This window comes from Megalobrama amblycephala, linkage group LG5 (assembly GCF_018812025.1).
Source record: "Megalobrama amblycephala isolate DHTTF-2021 linkage group LG5, ASM1881202v1, whole genome shotgun sequence".
Classification (NCBI taxonomy): domain Eukaryota; kingdom Metazoa; phylum Chordata; class Actinopteri; order Cypriniformes; family Xenocyprididae; genus Megalobrama; species Megalobrama amblycephala.
Genome location: NC_063048.1, coordinates 7,838,112 through 7,855,664, shown reverse-complemented (window position 1 = coordinate 7,855,664; position 17,553 = coordinate 7,838,112). Strand labels below are relative to the sequence as shown.

At 37.0% G+C, this 17,553-nt stretch overlaps 1 long non-coding RNA gene across 1 annotated transcript; it reads right to left on the bottom strand.

Annotated features, from left to right (window-relative positions):
* Window positions 1-2,421: 2,421 nt before the first annotated feature.
* Window positions 2,422-9,643, bottom strand: LOC125268388. The gene is made up of 3 exons (XR_007184873.1): window positions 9,521-9,643; window positions 4,156-4,260; window positions 2,422-2,905 (listed from the first exon to the last, which is right to left on the bottom strand). It is a non-coding gene; the product is annotated as an uncharacterized LOC125268388 (long non-coding RNA).
* Window positions 9,644-17,553: the final 7,910 nt, after the last annotated feature.

Genomic DNA, 17,553 nt, shown 5'->3' with positions numbered 1-17,553 from the left:
TGTTTTTTGTCAATAAAAATTGGCCAACTAATTGATTATCAAAATAATCGTTAGTTGCAGCCCTAGACAGGTTTGAGAACCACTGCACTAGAGGATTTGTCTCTCGTGCATTGTGCAAGCTTTCTCCTTCTGTGTTGCACTCCTAACGTCATATTCAGCTCCTGTTCTGGAGTATTCTTTTTTTCTGGTTATACATTGAAATTCCACCTGGTTACATTTATTTCACTATTTCAGTAGTTCACATTTTGATTGATCACTATTAGTTTTGGTAGATTAATATTACTCCAGCCCCCGGTTTCACAGACAAGGCTTAAGCTAGTCCTAAGACTAAAATGCAAGTTTGAGCTGTTTTAATTGAAAGTAACTTGCACAAATCTTAAAATATGTGCCAAGTGCCATTGTTTTGTCTCAAGATGCATACCAGTAATGTTTTTGTTTTTTTTTTTAATAAAAAAGATGGTGGACCGAGGGCTAGAAAGAGCAAGAGAATTACATGGAGAATAGAGATTGTGGAAAAGCAGGGAAAAGACAGACAGGCAGGAGCTAAAAGAATCAGAGTCACACAGACGGTGTCCTGTCAGGAAGGACTGACCGCTGTGCTGCACTCACTAAAACCTGCAAAAGTAGCTAACTGTCCTAAAAGTGTTTTCAGTAGATGTTTAGATATTGAATTTCTAAATTAATATCAACTGGAAAAAGGCTACTTACAAAGATGTATGGCTTGCAGCTCATGCAAAATCAGAATCTCACGTCAATGCAATACTAGCATAGACAGAATATAAACAATTAGATGCAACCAGGGGCCTGTACCATGATGGTAGTTGAACAAACTCAGGGTTATAGGATTAGTTTCGAGTTGACAAAACCAAACCACTCCTATCTGGCTTTGTTGGTACCATGATGCTGATCATCAACTTTCTCTGTCAACTCAGGCTTTGATCCTGAGTTTGTGGAGCGCGTGCACATGAATCTGTGACATCAGTGCCAAACAGCCAATCACATGCCTTGCAACAGAGATAAACTGTGATTCACTTCTCGCGAGAGAGCCAGCGTGATTCAAAACTCTTTTGCTGAAAATGAAGAATTTAAACGCATTTACACTAATGGAAAATACTTGTCTGTGAAAGAGGACAAATAAAGAAATGATCTTTCTCTATCAGTGCAAGTGAAAGTTGTGAAGTTAGTTTATATAGTTGATCATATATAGCAATAGAGACTCAAATATACAAGTTCACATGTAGTCATATTTAAAGAGTATATTTACTTATTTATATTACATAAGATCTATATATATATTAATAATCATTGAAACTAAATGCTTACTAACAACTGTTAAACTAAACTTGTGTGCATGTAATGGATTAATAAAAATATAGATAATTATACAAATCATATATAAATCATAAAATAATTCTAAGTAATTATCATTAAAACCAGACAATTTTATCATTAAATATTTGTTTTTACTATATTGTGACATTTAATTTGGAGGAAGAGAAACTGAGGGATGGACTTTATTGTGTTGGGTGTGTCAGTGTCACTTAGCTTACGTCTGATTGGTCCAATTTCAGTTTGAGATCTCTAACCTAGAACATAACCTGCCCCGGAGCAGGTTAGCCATGGAGCGTAAGTTACTATGGCGATGAACACCGCTAAAAGCCAAGTCACTTTCATGGTACCTAAAACCCAGGATTGGCACAAACTAATCTGAAACTTACCTGGCTAGCCAGCTAATCCAGCTTCATGGTACAGGCCCCAGCTCTTCTCTCCTAAGCTATTTAAATGATGTGTACAATAAACTGATGAAGACAACAGTTGATGAGGTATTGCTCCTCACAGCAACACAGAGTATAGCTAAGGGAGGCCACAGAGATACAGATTGTAATAAGGGTCATTGGTATAATCGAGATTATCACTAAACAGGTTGTTTAGTCTTAAAAGAAAGATGAAACATACAAAATGAAACACTGGATTGTCTTACCAAAATGATTTGTACATCTATAATCAGGGAAATTAAAGGAAGCAAGTCTTTTAGTATCATGCTAGATTAAATAAAAGATGTTAGTAAGAAGGAGGAAAAGTTTACGGTATTGAGGTACTACTAGGGCTGCGGCATTAGAAAAATAACATTGAAATCGTGCTTAAACGATTTGGCTTAGTGCTATTATGAAATCGCAAAACTGCGATTTTTTTTTTGTTTATGCGCGGCTTGTCGATGAAGTATGGCTCCAAATGCAAATCCATCTGAAAGAACTGTGATTTTGAGTTGCTTGTAATGTGCATTTGAAAAAGCAACATGCGTCAAACATCTTTCCAGACATGAGAAGCATTTATTAACATCTTTTCCAACAAAAGACATTTAATGTTTTTACTCCAAACTCACTTCATTTGAGCATCCTTCTGTGAGATGATGTGGCTTCTTACACAGAATAAGGCAGTCGTGTGTTTATTAGTCATGTTTAATCAATCAAGGCGTTTCAATCTTCTGTTTATTCAGCTACAGCGTGATTTCCTGGAATGACTTGTGCTTTCAGATGTGTCCCCTCTGGCTTTCAGGTGGAAAAGCATTTACTACTGATCACAGAGACGTACAGCTCTGACAAGCTACACATAAAAAAAAAAAACATTATAATTGCAACCGAAACAGAAACTGGAGTACAAGTACAGATTAGAAAGGAAGCTCCTCAAGTGCACTCTAATGCACACTGCTTGAATCTTGTCCTTGCAGACACTGTTAAATCAGTCCCCTGATTTGGATTGTTTCTTTCAACTTCTATAAAAGCTTTATGCCTTTATGTCAGGGTCTTATGTCCACCAAAAGTGGTTAGATGTCCAGAAGCAAACGTATAAGGGTCCACTTGGAGAGATGCAATGGCAATGGCTGAGAGATGTCTTGCCTGTAAAACTGAAAAACTACCAGTTTAGTTTGTATAAATTTTTATTTCAGTATTAACATTTATTTAACATCAAAAGTTTTTTTTTTTAATGGTTTTAGTTAACTGTAATAACCCTTTATATTGAATAATATGTGTCAAATAATGTTCTTAGTCTTTCCTTCCTAAAGAAACAAAAGTTTACTTTGAATCAAGTTAAAATAAATATATGGAAATAATTACATAAATATATTACATTTGGTTTGTACAAACAGGGGGAGAAATATACATACTACTTGACTTTGATTAATGAACAGGCCGAAATACAGTGGGACTCTTATTTTGAAATGTCTGTGCTTTACTATTGCTGCTCATTCAAGTTCAAATGAGGAAGATATAACAATTACGATGTAACAACTGTTTACAACACATTACAATATAAATAACATATTGTTTTACACCTGCCCGGTTCCCTGCTCTACAAGCACCTCGCTCACCTCACAAACACTCACTGGACCAGCATCTTCCAAATTCATTTCTGCTGCCTGCATTGCCCCCGAGCCTACTGCCAACCAATCTGCTAATGTCAGTCATGCTCCACCTTTAACTGGCCTTGCACCCCAGCCCACCTTCCATGCTGCCTCTGGTCATGCCATACAGCCACCCATCTAAGCACCCTCTTCAGAGATGTTTTGTATGTATTCTCCTACATTATAATTTATATATCCTACATGAAAATAACTTTTTTGTATGAGGTTTCAATGAATGAAACCATGTGTTGCTTATATGTCTCTCTGAAGTGTTGCAAGACATATGGACAGGAAAAATGGATGGGAGGCTTTGCAATAAAAGTCAGCCCATATAAGATCTTTACATGGGATTTGGAATGTCTAAAACCTGGGGAGAAACTTGATAACTTAAACTTGAACTTGAAAGTGAGGTTCGTGATATGCATGTTCAAAAGATTTCCTATGGTTCATTGTCATGTTATTGCATTTATAATTTTATACTGACTCTTAAATATTATGTAGTCCTACAGATCTACTTGAAAGTCTGTCTTGCATTCATTCTTTTTGACCACATGTCACTAATGCGTACATTACCCACCTTGTTAGAAATTATGCAGACAGGGCGTTTGTCCTGGATTCATATCAAGCTACAAATATTTGGGGAGGCCAGTTCAATGAAAAATGTATAAATGATGCCACAATGCCATATAAGTAGCTTTTTTATGTTCTCAGATAATTTGGTTATCTTATATTGGAACACCATTTTTATATACCTGTATACTGTAGATGGATCCAGAGACATATGATGTGATGGTGGGGTCAGTTAAATGAGATTAGCCATTGGACACTCCTGGTTTATTCCATTTTTTCATCCTTCTCTGTAAACAACAAAGACTTAAATCAAGACTGACTCATTAATTCATGATCCTTCTTGACAGATGATATATCCCAAGAAAAAACATATTTTGTATTTGAACTCCCTTGGTGAAAGCAGAATCAAACTGCTTCACTGCATAAAGGCTGTTAAGGTGAGGAAAATGTATTGAGACACTCAAAATGTTGGTCTGATTGCTTATTTAAATTAGTGATGGGGAGTCGACTCCAAAAGAGTCAATTCCTCGACTCTGAATAGCCCCAGAGTCGGGGTCAACCCCACCACAGGAATCGACTCTCATTGTTGACTCCGTTGCTGTATCCAAAATCGCTCCCTTGTTTACGGATTCTTTAATCCCTATATAGTGCATGGCAAATGTGTGCACTATATAAGCAAGGAGTAAACTAAATGAAGTGATAGGCATGTGATGGTATCAAATTTTGCTGAAGCTTATATCACGGTATACAGTATTACAGGTTTAAGAACTCTTTTTCTTATAACAAAAATAACTCTGCTCTGAACATTTAAATACAATAATGCAATGCACAAAAAAAAAGTAGAAATGTTTCAAACAGATTAAAGTGCAAAATAATTATAAAGAACAAAAGGTAACACTTTATCATAATGTCTCATTATTTAATATTAATCAATGCATTAACTAACATTAAGAATGAGCAAGTACAGAAGGTATTATTTTTTTGTTAGCCTAATGCAAGTTAAGAAACACAACTGATCGTTGTTAGATTTAGCTCAGGTCCATTAAATAATAGTTTTGATTTTAGTAATGTTATTAAACTAATAAATAAAATAAAACTTAAAATAAACTTAAATAAAAACTTAAAAGAAATTAACATTAACTAGGATTAATAAATGTTTTATAAGTATTTGTCATTGTCAGTTTTGTAATGAATTAACATGTTAACCGATGAAGCCTTATGTCACTAAGTGTTTCTGAACAATAGCAAATCAGAACATTTTCAATCATTATGGGCATGTTGTAGTCCAGATTAAAATTAAAAAAATATTTAAGTTTGAAAATAAATAGCCTATTAAGTCTTTAAGTATTTAGTATTTGGTACTGTGATGAACAACATTGCGAATAGAATGGTTTTTGGAGACATGGGTGCAAAAGAGCTGCTCATTATTTTGTCATTGAAAGGACACACTAGAGGCAAAGATATTTTCCAACTTTCATTGAATTTTGTCAACAAGACCCAATTGCCCCTTTTCATACTCATATCTATCACAATGGACGACGCTCTAGCAATGGTGAAAATTTCCTGGACTTTCTTAATTACCACTGTATAATCCACCAGCAGGCATTGTGTGGTACGATTTTAAACATGAAAGAAGTGATGGATGTTGCATTGAAGATTGTGTGTTCCGTTTGGGCCAGGACTCTACAGAGAAGGTTATTCCGTGCTCATTTGGAGGAGACCGGTGCAGAACACACAGACCTGTTGCTGCACACGGATGATAGATGGCTGAGTAGAGGTAAATTTTTAACAAGATTCTCAGAGTTGTTGCCTTAAATCAAAGATTTTCTGAAGCTTTCAAAACATGCAGAATATGTCCAGCTAGAGGACTACCATTGGCTATTGGATTTAGCATTAACCTCGTAAATGCACGCAATTAAATTAATTTATATAGGCTAATACAGGTAAATAAAACAAAACATTCATAGGCCTATTGTAATTCCCTCAACAACAAATACTTTAGGCCCATTCACACACCAAGAATAATAACTATAAAGATAAAGATAAAAATATAGAGAAAAAGTGCTTGCCCCCTTCCTGATTTTTTTATTGCAAAATCGCGTTCAGTATCGAAGATGAATCGACTTCGATAATGAACCCAATTTTGCGTGGCTTGTCCGTGAACTACGGCTCTGTCTATTAAAAGGCGCTCCATTTGAAAGCAGGTGATGGCGATTTAGCCGTAATCAGGGAACCGGCTTTACTGACGAAATGTGCGTGAGAATCGCATGCGATATATCGCCCAGCCCTACTGGCTAACCATCTAATCCAGCTTCATGGTACAGGCCCCTAGCCTGACTTCGTCATACTCATATCCTAGGCAGAATGTGAGTCTGATACTGCTCCATTGCACTTGAATTATGGGGCGTGTCTTAACCGAACCAGTAAAAAAAAAAAACTGCACTCAATTGGATAGACCTACAACCAATCAGAGCAACGCAGTAAGTGACGTATGTTGTACTAACTTGTACTTAAACTTTTGCCGAATCCCGTTGGAAGGACGGCAAACACATCTTTCCCATCGACAAATGCCTTGATTGCGGTTCTTTGTTCGTCTTTTTAAATTAATGCGCTGTCGATTTCTTTTATTACAGACGTGATAGCGGAATCTAAACATCTTACTTCTCCAGCTGCAGTCATCGTTGGTAAAAACCAATTCAACCCAAGCGCTCTTTGATGACGTGGGTGGTTACGTAACCGCAGATAGCCTGTCCATCATCGATTAAAGCCCGCCCTGGCAATTTGATTGGCTCGGCTTTCTGGGAGCCGAGCATAATTACTCCACAATGGATCGAGTCCAGACCGAACTTGCCGTCCAAAAAATGTTGTGGGCTGGGTTCGGGCTGGCACCCAGGCTAACAGGCCCCTGATAACTTGATAAGTAAATCCGCTGGAAATCCGTGCTCATTCAAGGATGTGCATTTATTTCATATACTGCCTGCAGGATTTTCATTTTTTAAAATCTGAAAACTCCTAAAAGCAACGAAATTGTCAAACATCAGAGGAAAATGGCTGCTTGTTCTCTCGATACTGTCTGTTTTACTGAGAAATCGCTTTAGGTGATTCAGTGAGAGAGCAGTCCGAACATTTTGCAAAGGCGTTTTACCAATTCATAACTTAAAACACAATTTAAGTGTCAGAAAATATTCAGTTCAGTTGCAGAGCTGTTAAACTGAATATGCGAAGCGAAGCAAGCTTTTTTCTTAAAGGTGCCCTAGATTATGTTTTTAAAAGATGTAATATAAGTCTAAGGTGTCCCCTGAATGTGTCTGTGAAGTTTCAGATCAAAATACCCCATAGATTTTTTTTTATTAATTTTTTTAACTGCCTATTTTGGGGCATCATTATAAACGCGCCGATTTTATGCTGCGGCCCCTTTAAATCCCGTGGTCCACGCCCACAGAGCTCGCGCTTGCCTTGAACAGTGCCTTAACAAAGTTTACACAGCTAATATAACCCTCAAAATGGATCTTTACAAAGTGTTCGTCATGCATGCAGCATGCATGCGTCGGATTATGTGAGTATTGTATACTGTTATATTGTTTACTTCTGATTTTGAATGAGTTTGATAGTGCTCCGTGGCTAACGGCGAATGCTACTCTGTTGGAGAGATTTATAAAGAATGAAGTTGTTTATGCATTATACAGACTGCAAGTGTTTAAAAATGAAAATAGCGACGGCTCTCTTGTCTCCGTGAATACAGTAATAACCGATGGTAACTTTAACCACATTTAACAGTACATTAGCAACATGCTAACAAAACATTTAGAAAGACAGTTTACAAATATCACTAAAAATATCATATTATCATGGATCATGTCAGTTATTATTGCTCCATCTGCCATTTTTCGCTATTGTTCTTGCTTGCTTACCTAGTCTGATGATTTGGTTGTGCACATCCAGACGTTAATACTGGCTGCCCTTGTCTAATGCCTTTTATAATGTTGGAAACGTGGGCTGGCATATGCAAATTTTGGGGGCGTACACCCCGACTGTTACGTGACAGTCTGTGTTATGTTGAGATTCGCCTGTTCTTCGGAGGTCTTTTAAACAAATGAGATTTATATAAGAAGGAGGAAACAATGGAGTTTGAGACTCACTGTCTCAAACAATGCCAAGATAAATTCAATTTTTCATTAGAGGGCACCTTTAAATATCCAACACAAACAACAAATTGCTTGTCAGTTGTCACTACAGCAACAGTAGCCTATACTCTCCGAGCTGCCGTGAGTGAGTCGAGGCGGGGCTAATTTGCATATTCATTGATCAGTGTATATTAAATGAAGCAAGGTTGTAGAGTTACATTCAGCTATTTTAAGGTATGAAGTCATTTTTTTCACTTGATTTTTTTTTTTTTTTAAATATGTCATTTTGGTGATCAAAGATGAGTTTTAAGGGAAAAAATAATTTACTACAGGGGGACTTTAACAATAACGATATAGAGTAAAGATATCTTTGGAATCACTTTCAGAATGATTTTTTATTTTTATTTTTTTCAGCTGTTGAGTGATGAAACACTGCAGCTAATCAGAATCCATAATTCAAGGGCTCACACATTTACAATGGCAAACAAGATTGCGGAGATGTTAAAGGGTTAGTTCACCCAAAAATTAAAATTATGTCATTAATTACTCACCCTCATGTCGTCCCACATCCGTAAGACCTTCGTTGATCTTCGGAACACAAATTAAGATTTTTTTGATTAAATCCAATGGCTCAGTGAGGCCTCCATAGAAAGCAATAACACTCCCCTTTTCAATGCCCAGAAAGCTACTAAAAACATATTTAAAACAGTTCATGTATGCAGTGTTTCAACCTTAATATTATAAAGCGACGTGAATACTTTTCGTGCGCCAAAAATAACAAAATAGCGACTTTATTCCACAATATCCAGTGAAAGGCGATTTCAAAACACTGCTTCATGAAGCTTCGAATCTTTACGAATCATTTGTTTCGAATCAGTGGTTCAGAGCGCCAAAATCACTCGAATTCAGTAAACGAGGCTTCGTTAAGTGTTTTGAAACTTCAATAGTTCATGTGACTTTGGCAGTTTGATACGCGCTCCGAATCTCTGGTTCAAAACCTCTGATTCAAAGCTTCATGAAACAGTGTTTTGAAATCGCCCTTCAGTGGACATTGTGGAATAAAGTCGCTATTTTGTTATTTTTGGTGCACAAAAAGTATTCTCATCGCTTTATAATATTGAGGTTGAACCACGTAGTCACATGAACTGATTTAAATATGTTTTTAGTACCTTTCTGGGCATTGAAAGAGTGATAACACAGCAATAATGCCGTCAATGCAGGGCGTCTCACAGAGCGAATGGATTTGATCAAAAATATCTTAATTTGTGTTCCGAAGATCAGCGAAGGTCTACACCCGTAAAAACATGAGGGTGAGTAAACATTTTCATTTCTGGATGAACTAATCGCAGAGTTCCAGAAAAAGCCGCTGCTGTCTGACAAGTCAAAAATGAGATGCTATAGCAAACTGTAATATAAAAATTACCTCAAGTGTCCAGTCAGTTTCGACAACTTTGTCTTGCTTCCTTTGAATTTGCAGTGAAAAAGATAGTATAGTGGAATAAAAACAATCCCTGACTTCGTCAGGTAAATTCACTGACTACATTAGACTTGGGTAAAGTTGGTTTTATATTCGCACATTCGCACATCCGTATTCAATAGTCTTGTTAATCACACTACATTGGACATTCAGTGGATATTCACAAGTAAATATGCCATTAAAACAATACTTGCCTATTTTGATCGACTGTGAAAAATGTTGTAAGTTGACAATCGTTGGTTGTCAATATCAGGTCGCAGCTTAAAATCGCAAACATTAATTTATTGCACATTTATTGGAAAGTCTGAACTGATCAGAAGTCTGAATATGCGAATATAAAACCAACTTTACCCAAGTCTACATTAGCTATTCACTCGAAACATAGCATGCTGAGGACATCTACTGGTTAGCGGTGTAAATGCAACAAGAATAAAACACGCATTCACATTCACAGAAGCTCTGCAGTGTGAATCCTCATGTTCTTTTGTTTATGCTGCTATTTGCGCATGTAAAGAAAGCTAAACCCCTGAAAAAAACCCATTATTGTATTATTTTTAATGGGTCACAAACACCCATCTATTCTAATCTAATTTTAATTTGACATTCTAATTTTTATGATCGACTAATGAGCTTCGGTTGTTTGTCAGTAAAATTAATGATTAAAATGCTCTCATTACAATTATCCATCAGATTTACTATGTTGCACGCAAGTTCACACAAATTCAAAAACTTGCGTACACGAGCTGCCTGCCTGCACACCTGACATGATTTGATCACTGATCACGTCCATATTGAAAAATGCCAATTTTTGCGTGGAAACCGTTCGTTTCTGAGGCCCAAGAACCTAAAATATTTTAGACTGTCTGCCAACACCCCCACACTGCACCTCTCAATCGACCTACCATTACCAACTCCAAAGTCCAAACAGTGTCAGATCCAATAAATCTGCTCAAGAATATTCCTCTCATTCGTGTCGCGAGATACAAAACGACACGTGTAAAACGCTGCACATGCGCATATCTACGGAGCACCTAAAGGGACATGGTGGTGGAAAAAAATATGGAATTGGAGGGGGAAAAAATTCAAAGATTTTGCGTGCTCTCGCAAACATCTGCGTTCTTTTGAAAAACCTGTTGTGAGAGAGTTCGGACGAACTATTAGTGGTTCAGACAGCTCAGAGTCCGTATAAATAACAATAGAGCGGTTAATAATAGTTTTATTTTGAACTTGGACTTAAGCAAAGAAATACAGTATGTAAGTGAACAGTTTACGTGTAAGACACCTAATAATTCACAAATTTGAATATATTTCACAATATGTATATTTTCACATATTAATATATTCACAAATTCAAATTTCCCGGCTCAATAACACTTGAGCTAAACATTGTTAAAACACAAACAACATTTCTTTTCAATCGTAGACAACGAGCTACAAACTAATTTTCCTGAAAAACGAGCCTTCCTCCGCACTGGATAAAATACACTGAACTCTTTGTGCAGGCGACTGAGAGACGAGTCTGAAGGGATTATCTGCAAATTGCAAAATCTGAAAAGCGTCACAACAAAAATAGTCAATAACTTAAGTTACACACTGACTGTAGTGTATCCAAATTCAGATCAGACATCATAATTTATGAATTTTATTATGAAAAATATTCAATAACTTCAATGTAACCAGTAGGCTACTGTCATTCAGTTCACACATCAATGATCTCTTACTAGCACTTAGTTTGAAAAATTCTCTTTTGTGACATAATTGCCATAAGAAAAAACATCTTAACATCAGAGTCTAAGTGACTCAAAAGGGGTGTCGACTATCCCCTCAAGGACTACAGCTAAGTCCCACGAGGGAGCCTTCACTCTGACGGGTGGCCTCAGCCGCCTAGCTCCACAAACGACCTCACAATCTGGTAAGAGGACAAGAGAAATGAAAGGACCCGTTTCCTGCTCTTCAGGTTGACACAGGAGTCCCATGATCTCATTGAGGACTCGCAGGCTCTTCCCCAAAGATGGTGAGTCTGGAGCAGAGCAATTTGTTGGAGAATAATTCTCAGTGCTCACACTCTGCACCCTCGAGGGCTAATATAGCGTGATCTTCCCCCATACAGCCAATACAAAATTCATGTGGACCCTCCTCTGAGATGGGCCATGATCAGGGCAGCACACATCTCTAGATGGATTCTCTCGACATGATAACTCTGTTTTCTTTTTTTTTCACGAGAAAAAGCTTCACTCCTGCCTGACAAAACTGACTCCTATGGGATAGTTTGAGAGAGAGGTAGCACACAATGCAGTCTCTGAAGACAAAGAAACTTGAAGGCGCACCTGTTTCACATCTATTTATAGGCTCTAATGAGTTTGCATTCCAATGATGTCAATGTCAGAGGTTATTTATGAAGCCAATTTCTTTGGCGTGTTCACCACACATTCTTGACAGTCGGTCACACAAATATGTTCCCATAGCACTATGAATGGGAGGTTTTGAAAGGGAACAAGCACTTTTAACATGAAAATGACATGAAATTACCACTAAAACCAAGCATGCCAAATGAGTCCTGAAAAGTGAAGCCAAAGCGTCTCGGTCACCCCCAGGTGGCTGGATGCAGTATAGGTTATGAACCCTCTCCATGTAATGTAATGGGATGTGAGCCAATCTAAACAGTCAAATTAGACATATATTTTTCTCTTTCTTTTTCCCAAAGATAGTTTCTGTCAGTTTAGGCAGTTTTCATGCTGATGTTAGTTAAAATGTTTGCTCTTTAAATAAGTTTGTTTTTAGTTACAAACCCAATTCCAAAAAAGTTGGGACACCGTACAAATTGTGAATAAAAACAGAATGCAATGATGTGGAAGTTTCAAATTGTAATATTTTAGTCAGAATACAACATAGATGACATATCAAATGTTTAAACTGAGAAAATGTATCATTTTAAGGGAAAAATAAGTGATTTTAAATTTCATGGCATCAACACATCTCAAAAAAGTTGGGACAAGGCCATGTTTACCACTGTGTGGTGTCCCCTCTTCTTTTTATAACAGTCTGCAAACGTCTGGGGACTGAGGAGACAAGTTGCTCAAGTTTAGGAATAGGAATGTTGTCTAATACAGGCTTCTAGTTGCTCAACTGTCTTAGGTCTTCTTTGTCGCATCTTCCTCTTTATGATACGCCAAATGTTTTCTATGGGTGAAAGATCTGGACTGCAGGCTGGCCATTTCAGTACCCGGATCCTTCTTCTACGCAGCCATGATGTTGTAATTGATGCAGTATGTGGTCTGGCATTGTCATGTTGGAAAATGCAAGGTCTTCCCTGAAAGAGACGACGTCTGGATGGGAGCATATGTTGTTCTAGAACTTGGATATACCTTTCAGCATTGATGGTGCCTTTCCAGATATGTAAGCTGCTTATGCCAAATGCACTCATGCAACCCCATACTATCAGAGATGCAGGCTATTTTTCGCCGGAGCATTGGGGGAATTGGTGATCCTCTGCCCATCTTGACTTCTGAGAGACACTGCCACTCGAGAGGCTCTTTTTATACCCAATCATGTCGCCAATTGACCTAATAAGTTGCAAATTGGTCCTCCAGCTGTTCCTTATATGTACATTTAACTTTTCCGGCCTCTTATTGCTACCTGTCCCAACTTTTTTGGAATGTGTAGCTCTCATGAAATCCAAAATGAGCCAATATTTGGCATGACATTTCAAAATGTCTCACTTTCAACATTTGATATGTTATATATATACTATTGTGAATAAAATATAAGTTCATGAGATTTGTAAATTATTGCATTCCTTTTTTATTCACAATTTGTACAGTGTCCCAACTTTTTTGTGGAATCAGGTTTGTAGTTATTTGATGCAATAAAACTCGGGTTTTGACGTCATGATTGACAGCTACATTTCCAGTGTTTATTTCACACCGACATAATGAGTTGTTCTGCAGTATTAACCGATTTTGTGGGAGTGTGGGACTTTGATATCATGGTTCCACTTCACGCTCACTACTTCGCAGACTTGGGCTCCACGTTCACTATGCGCAGACTCGAGACTCAAGATGTCAGCGCCATATTGGCACAATGGCGGCTTCACTTACCACAATAGAAGAGAGTAAAGGTGCGTCATCTATCGTTTTTCACAGTCACAGTAGATGACTGCAGAGGACCACTCATGAGCCCATTTGCCATTTCCACTCCCTTTTGTAGTTCTTTATATGCAATTTGCTTTTGGATTTATTATAAAATGACCATAACAAATTTTAGCAATTTTATTGTTCTGAAGTGTGAAGGAAAAGTCACAAAGTCTCATGACATTTAGATAAAGGGAACATTTAAATAATAATAAGCCCAGATCCCAACAGCATAAAAAAGCTTATTTTTAATGTTTAACGTAAAAAATAAAAATAAAAATAAAAATTAAATGAAATATTATCATCATGATCATTTTCTGCAGTATGGCTTCATGCATATGAAGTGCTCCATTTTTGCTGGAGGAAAACAACTGTAGTGTGATGAGGAGGGAATGCAGCGAAAATATATTACAGTGGATGGGAAACCGTCTTCTATTGCTTCCACATCACATTATGTAAACTGCATTTATGACAGAACTGCAGAGATGTAGTTGTCATGATAATCTATCAATAAAAGCACACACCTTGTCCTCTGCTTCTGACGCTGGTGCTGCGCCGCTGCGGAGGAGCTGAATGCCTGTCGCTGGTGTTGTGCCTTATTTTAACTTCCTGCCAAATTATTACCCCCTCATTGAGGCAGCTACCTGGTTGCCTAATCTTAACCCCGCACCTAATATTAAACCTACTGTATACCATCTAAAAAATGCTGGGTCATTTTAACCCATGTTTGGGTCAAATATGGGAACATTTTTCATGGAAGATGGATTGTAGGCTACTGCTGTTTAACAACATTACCAACTCAGCTAAAGAAACATCTTTCAGTGGATAAAAACTCCATAAAACAGTTTTGAAAGTTGTGTGTGTGTTACACAAATTAAAAATTTTGTTTCTTTATACAGTTTTTTTTTTTTTTTTTTTTTTTTTTGTGGTTCAGAAAAAAACAGACTTGCCATTAAGATGAATTATTGTAGACCTACTTTAATTGACATGTGAGTTACAGATGTCTGCTCTGGGAAGCCATTCAGGTGAGAACAGCTGTCCTAGCAAGGCACTATTTCCTTAGCTCTTGTATTTATTTTCAATTCAGGATTTATAAGCTGCCATCTGCTGTTGGGTGTGCTCACGCTGATTATTTACCCAGAGAAAATATAGCAGTGAAAAATTCATGCGTGCGTCTACTGAGCTCTGTCCGTCTGACCCCGTGGTCACTGGCAGAATGAGAAAACAGGGTTGTGGTGCTGTGAGATGAGGTCAGCATTTGAGGCAATGTGGAGAGGGGTCTGATCTCGACTTGTGGCATCACCTCTCCACCTCTATTAGCCCTCTTAACAGAGCATATATGAGACAGGAGATCCAGGAGATGGTCTAATGCATCCATCTTGTGCTTGGATTGGAAAAAAAGGAAGGTTTGTCCAGCAGATGGCAGCAAAGCATGTGTGCTTTAATCATATACTGTAAATTGCATGTCAAAATATGTGAATGTAAATCCTATTTCTATAATGGAATAGGTTTTACTAGGAAAAACAAACAAAAAAAAAAAAACAAGAAAATAATTTTCACTCAGTAATTGCTATAATTACAAAGAAACAGCAAGTAACACATTGAATTAAATGTGAAATTTCGAAGAGTGAAGAGGTATATTCTTGTAAAACCTACTCCAGAAATCTGTTTTATTTACAAGTGTAGTCCATTGGAGGCCAAGCACATTAAAATGGTCCTGTTATGCCTTTTCATTTTTTCAACTTTAGTTAGTCACTTTAGCGTCAGTGGTGTTCTGAAAAGAGGAGACAAAGTTTTCACAGTTTTTTAAATGTGTAATATAAATCAAATGTAGATTCATGTCCCAGTTTCACTTAATGTTGTCACATTTTCTTGGTTAAATAAACATTACATTGCACCAAAAAAAGAAACAAATTACAATTTGTTATATATAATGTTATATTTATTAAAACCAATTATAAATTTAGATATCAGGTTAATGTTTTTAAGCATTTTTATGTTTATTCCAAAACAATAACTAAAGGCAGTAACATTTTAAACAATATATTTTATTTGTGAACTGATGTTCAGCTATTCTTTTTAATAGTGAACTTATTTTCTGATCACCAGTCATTAAGCTCAGCAAATGTCACAGAAACAAAGATGTACCTTTAATCTCACTAAGCTGACTGCTCACTAAAACCCCCTGCAGTCATCATGTTTTCAGGCCATTTCAAGTTTAAGTTTGACATAACATAAAGCGGTGATATCTAAGTGAGTTGTTTACTCACTTTTTCTCACGTCTTCCCATTAAAGTCATCATTTTGTTCATTCAGACTTGATTCAAGAACATACACGAAAACAAGAGGTGCGATTTATCACACAAACCAATCATAAACAATCACATCCAATCATAGTGTGATGGCGGCATTGCCTCCTCTCATGTGACTTTCTCCCATTCGTTCTCAATTACCCCCCACCCACTGCATGCTTTAGGGGGTCTGTTAAAACTCAATGGGCTCAGGGGAGGCAAGAGACATGTGGCGTCCTGCTGTAACTTTACCTGCGGGTGTCGGTGTCGCTGTTGGACAGTGTAACTTTAGAAAAAACAGTGATTTATACACTTTTTTAATTTTTATACACTTTTATTTTCTCTTATCCCTTGCATTCTCAGAAGAAACTCCTTGGGTTAGTGTGTTATGTTGCTGTTTAAACAAAAAAAAAGATCTGCAAGGTTTCAAATCTCAAAGTCCACTCCAAATGGAGATATACAGAATGGCTTGTTGGGACTACAACGCGCTTCTTCCAGATCTTGTTAAGTCACAGTGTCATTCCAGGAATGTGGTTGGGAACCCCTGTGCTAGAGAAGACCTGCTTTAGTATTGTGTTGTAACCATGTCAAAGAGACACTTTTTTTCCCACACTGGTTCCAAAACCCCTTTGTTTGGCCGAGGACGAACTTTGAAAACAGTTCAAATTTACACTGTTCCTGAACATTATAACCCCAGCATTTATCTGTGTGCTGCACATTTTACGGAGAACAGCTTCTAGAACCTAAAAGAGTAATGCCGCTTCTCACAAAAGCTTCTTCTGAAAGACAAAGCAGTTCCCACTTTGTCGGATCAATCAGTTTTTTTCAGGGATCCCAACCTGTAATTATGTTTTATTATTTGTTTTTGTGTTTTCTACTAACTATTATAAGTTTTATGTTGTTGCAAAATCCTCTGCATGAAAACCTATTCTAGTACACCCCAAAAACAAAATCAAGACTTGATAGGACCCCTTTAATATCTGTTTCTGTAACTCAATGTTCGCATGCATGTACATTTCTGCATATCTTTTTCACATTTTTTGTCATAGAGAATGGAGTATTCTTCTCCAGTCCCCAGAAATCTGTGGTTAGCAATAACTTTAAAGTTCATGTGGAAAGAAGGTGTCCAAACAGCTGGTGAAAAGGATCCCTTTGCCTCTGGCAAGGAGTCCATACTGCCCTGCCAACAGATTAAGTGGTCACTAAAGCCCCAAAATGAGATTTTCATGTTTCATATGAAAGCATAATTTCCATATCCGTAAGCTCTCTGTTAACCACTTGTCTAAATATTCATAAATCATCACTGAATTCCTGCTTTTATTTGAGAAGTATGAACTCGAAGAAAACGTGAACCTCTTATTGACTGTGAACTCTTGCGTATATATATATATATATATATATATATATATATATATATATATATATATATTTTTTTTTTTTTTTTTTTTTAAAGAACTTTAGGTAGAGGAGCTACAGATAATCTTCACACAATAGACACTGAGATGATACAAAATTACTATGTATTACAAAATCAGCGATTTGTTTTGTGTGTGTGTGAT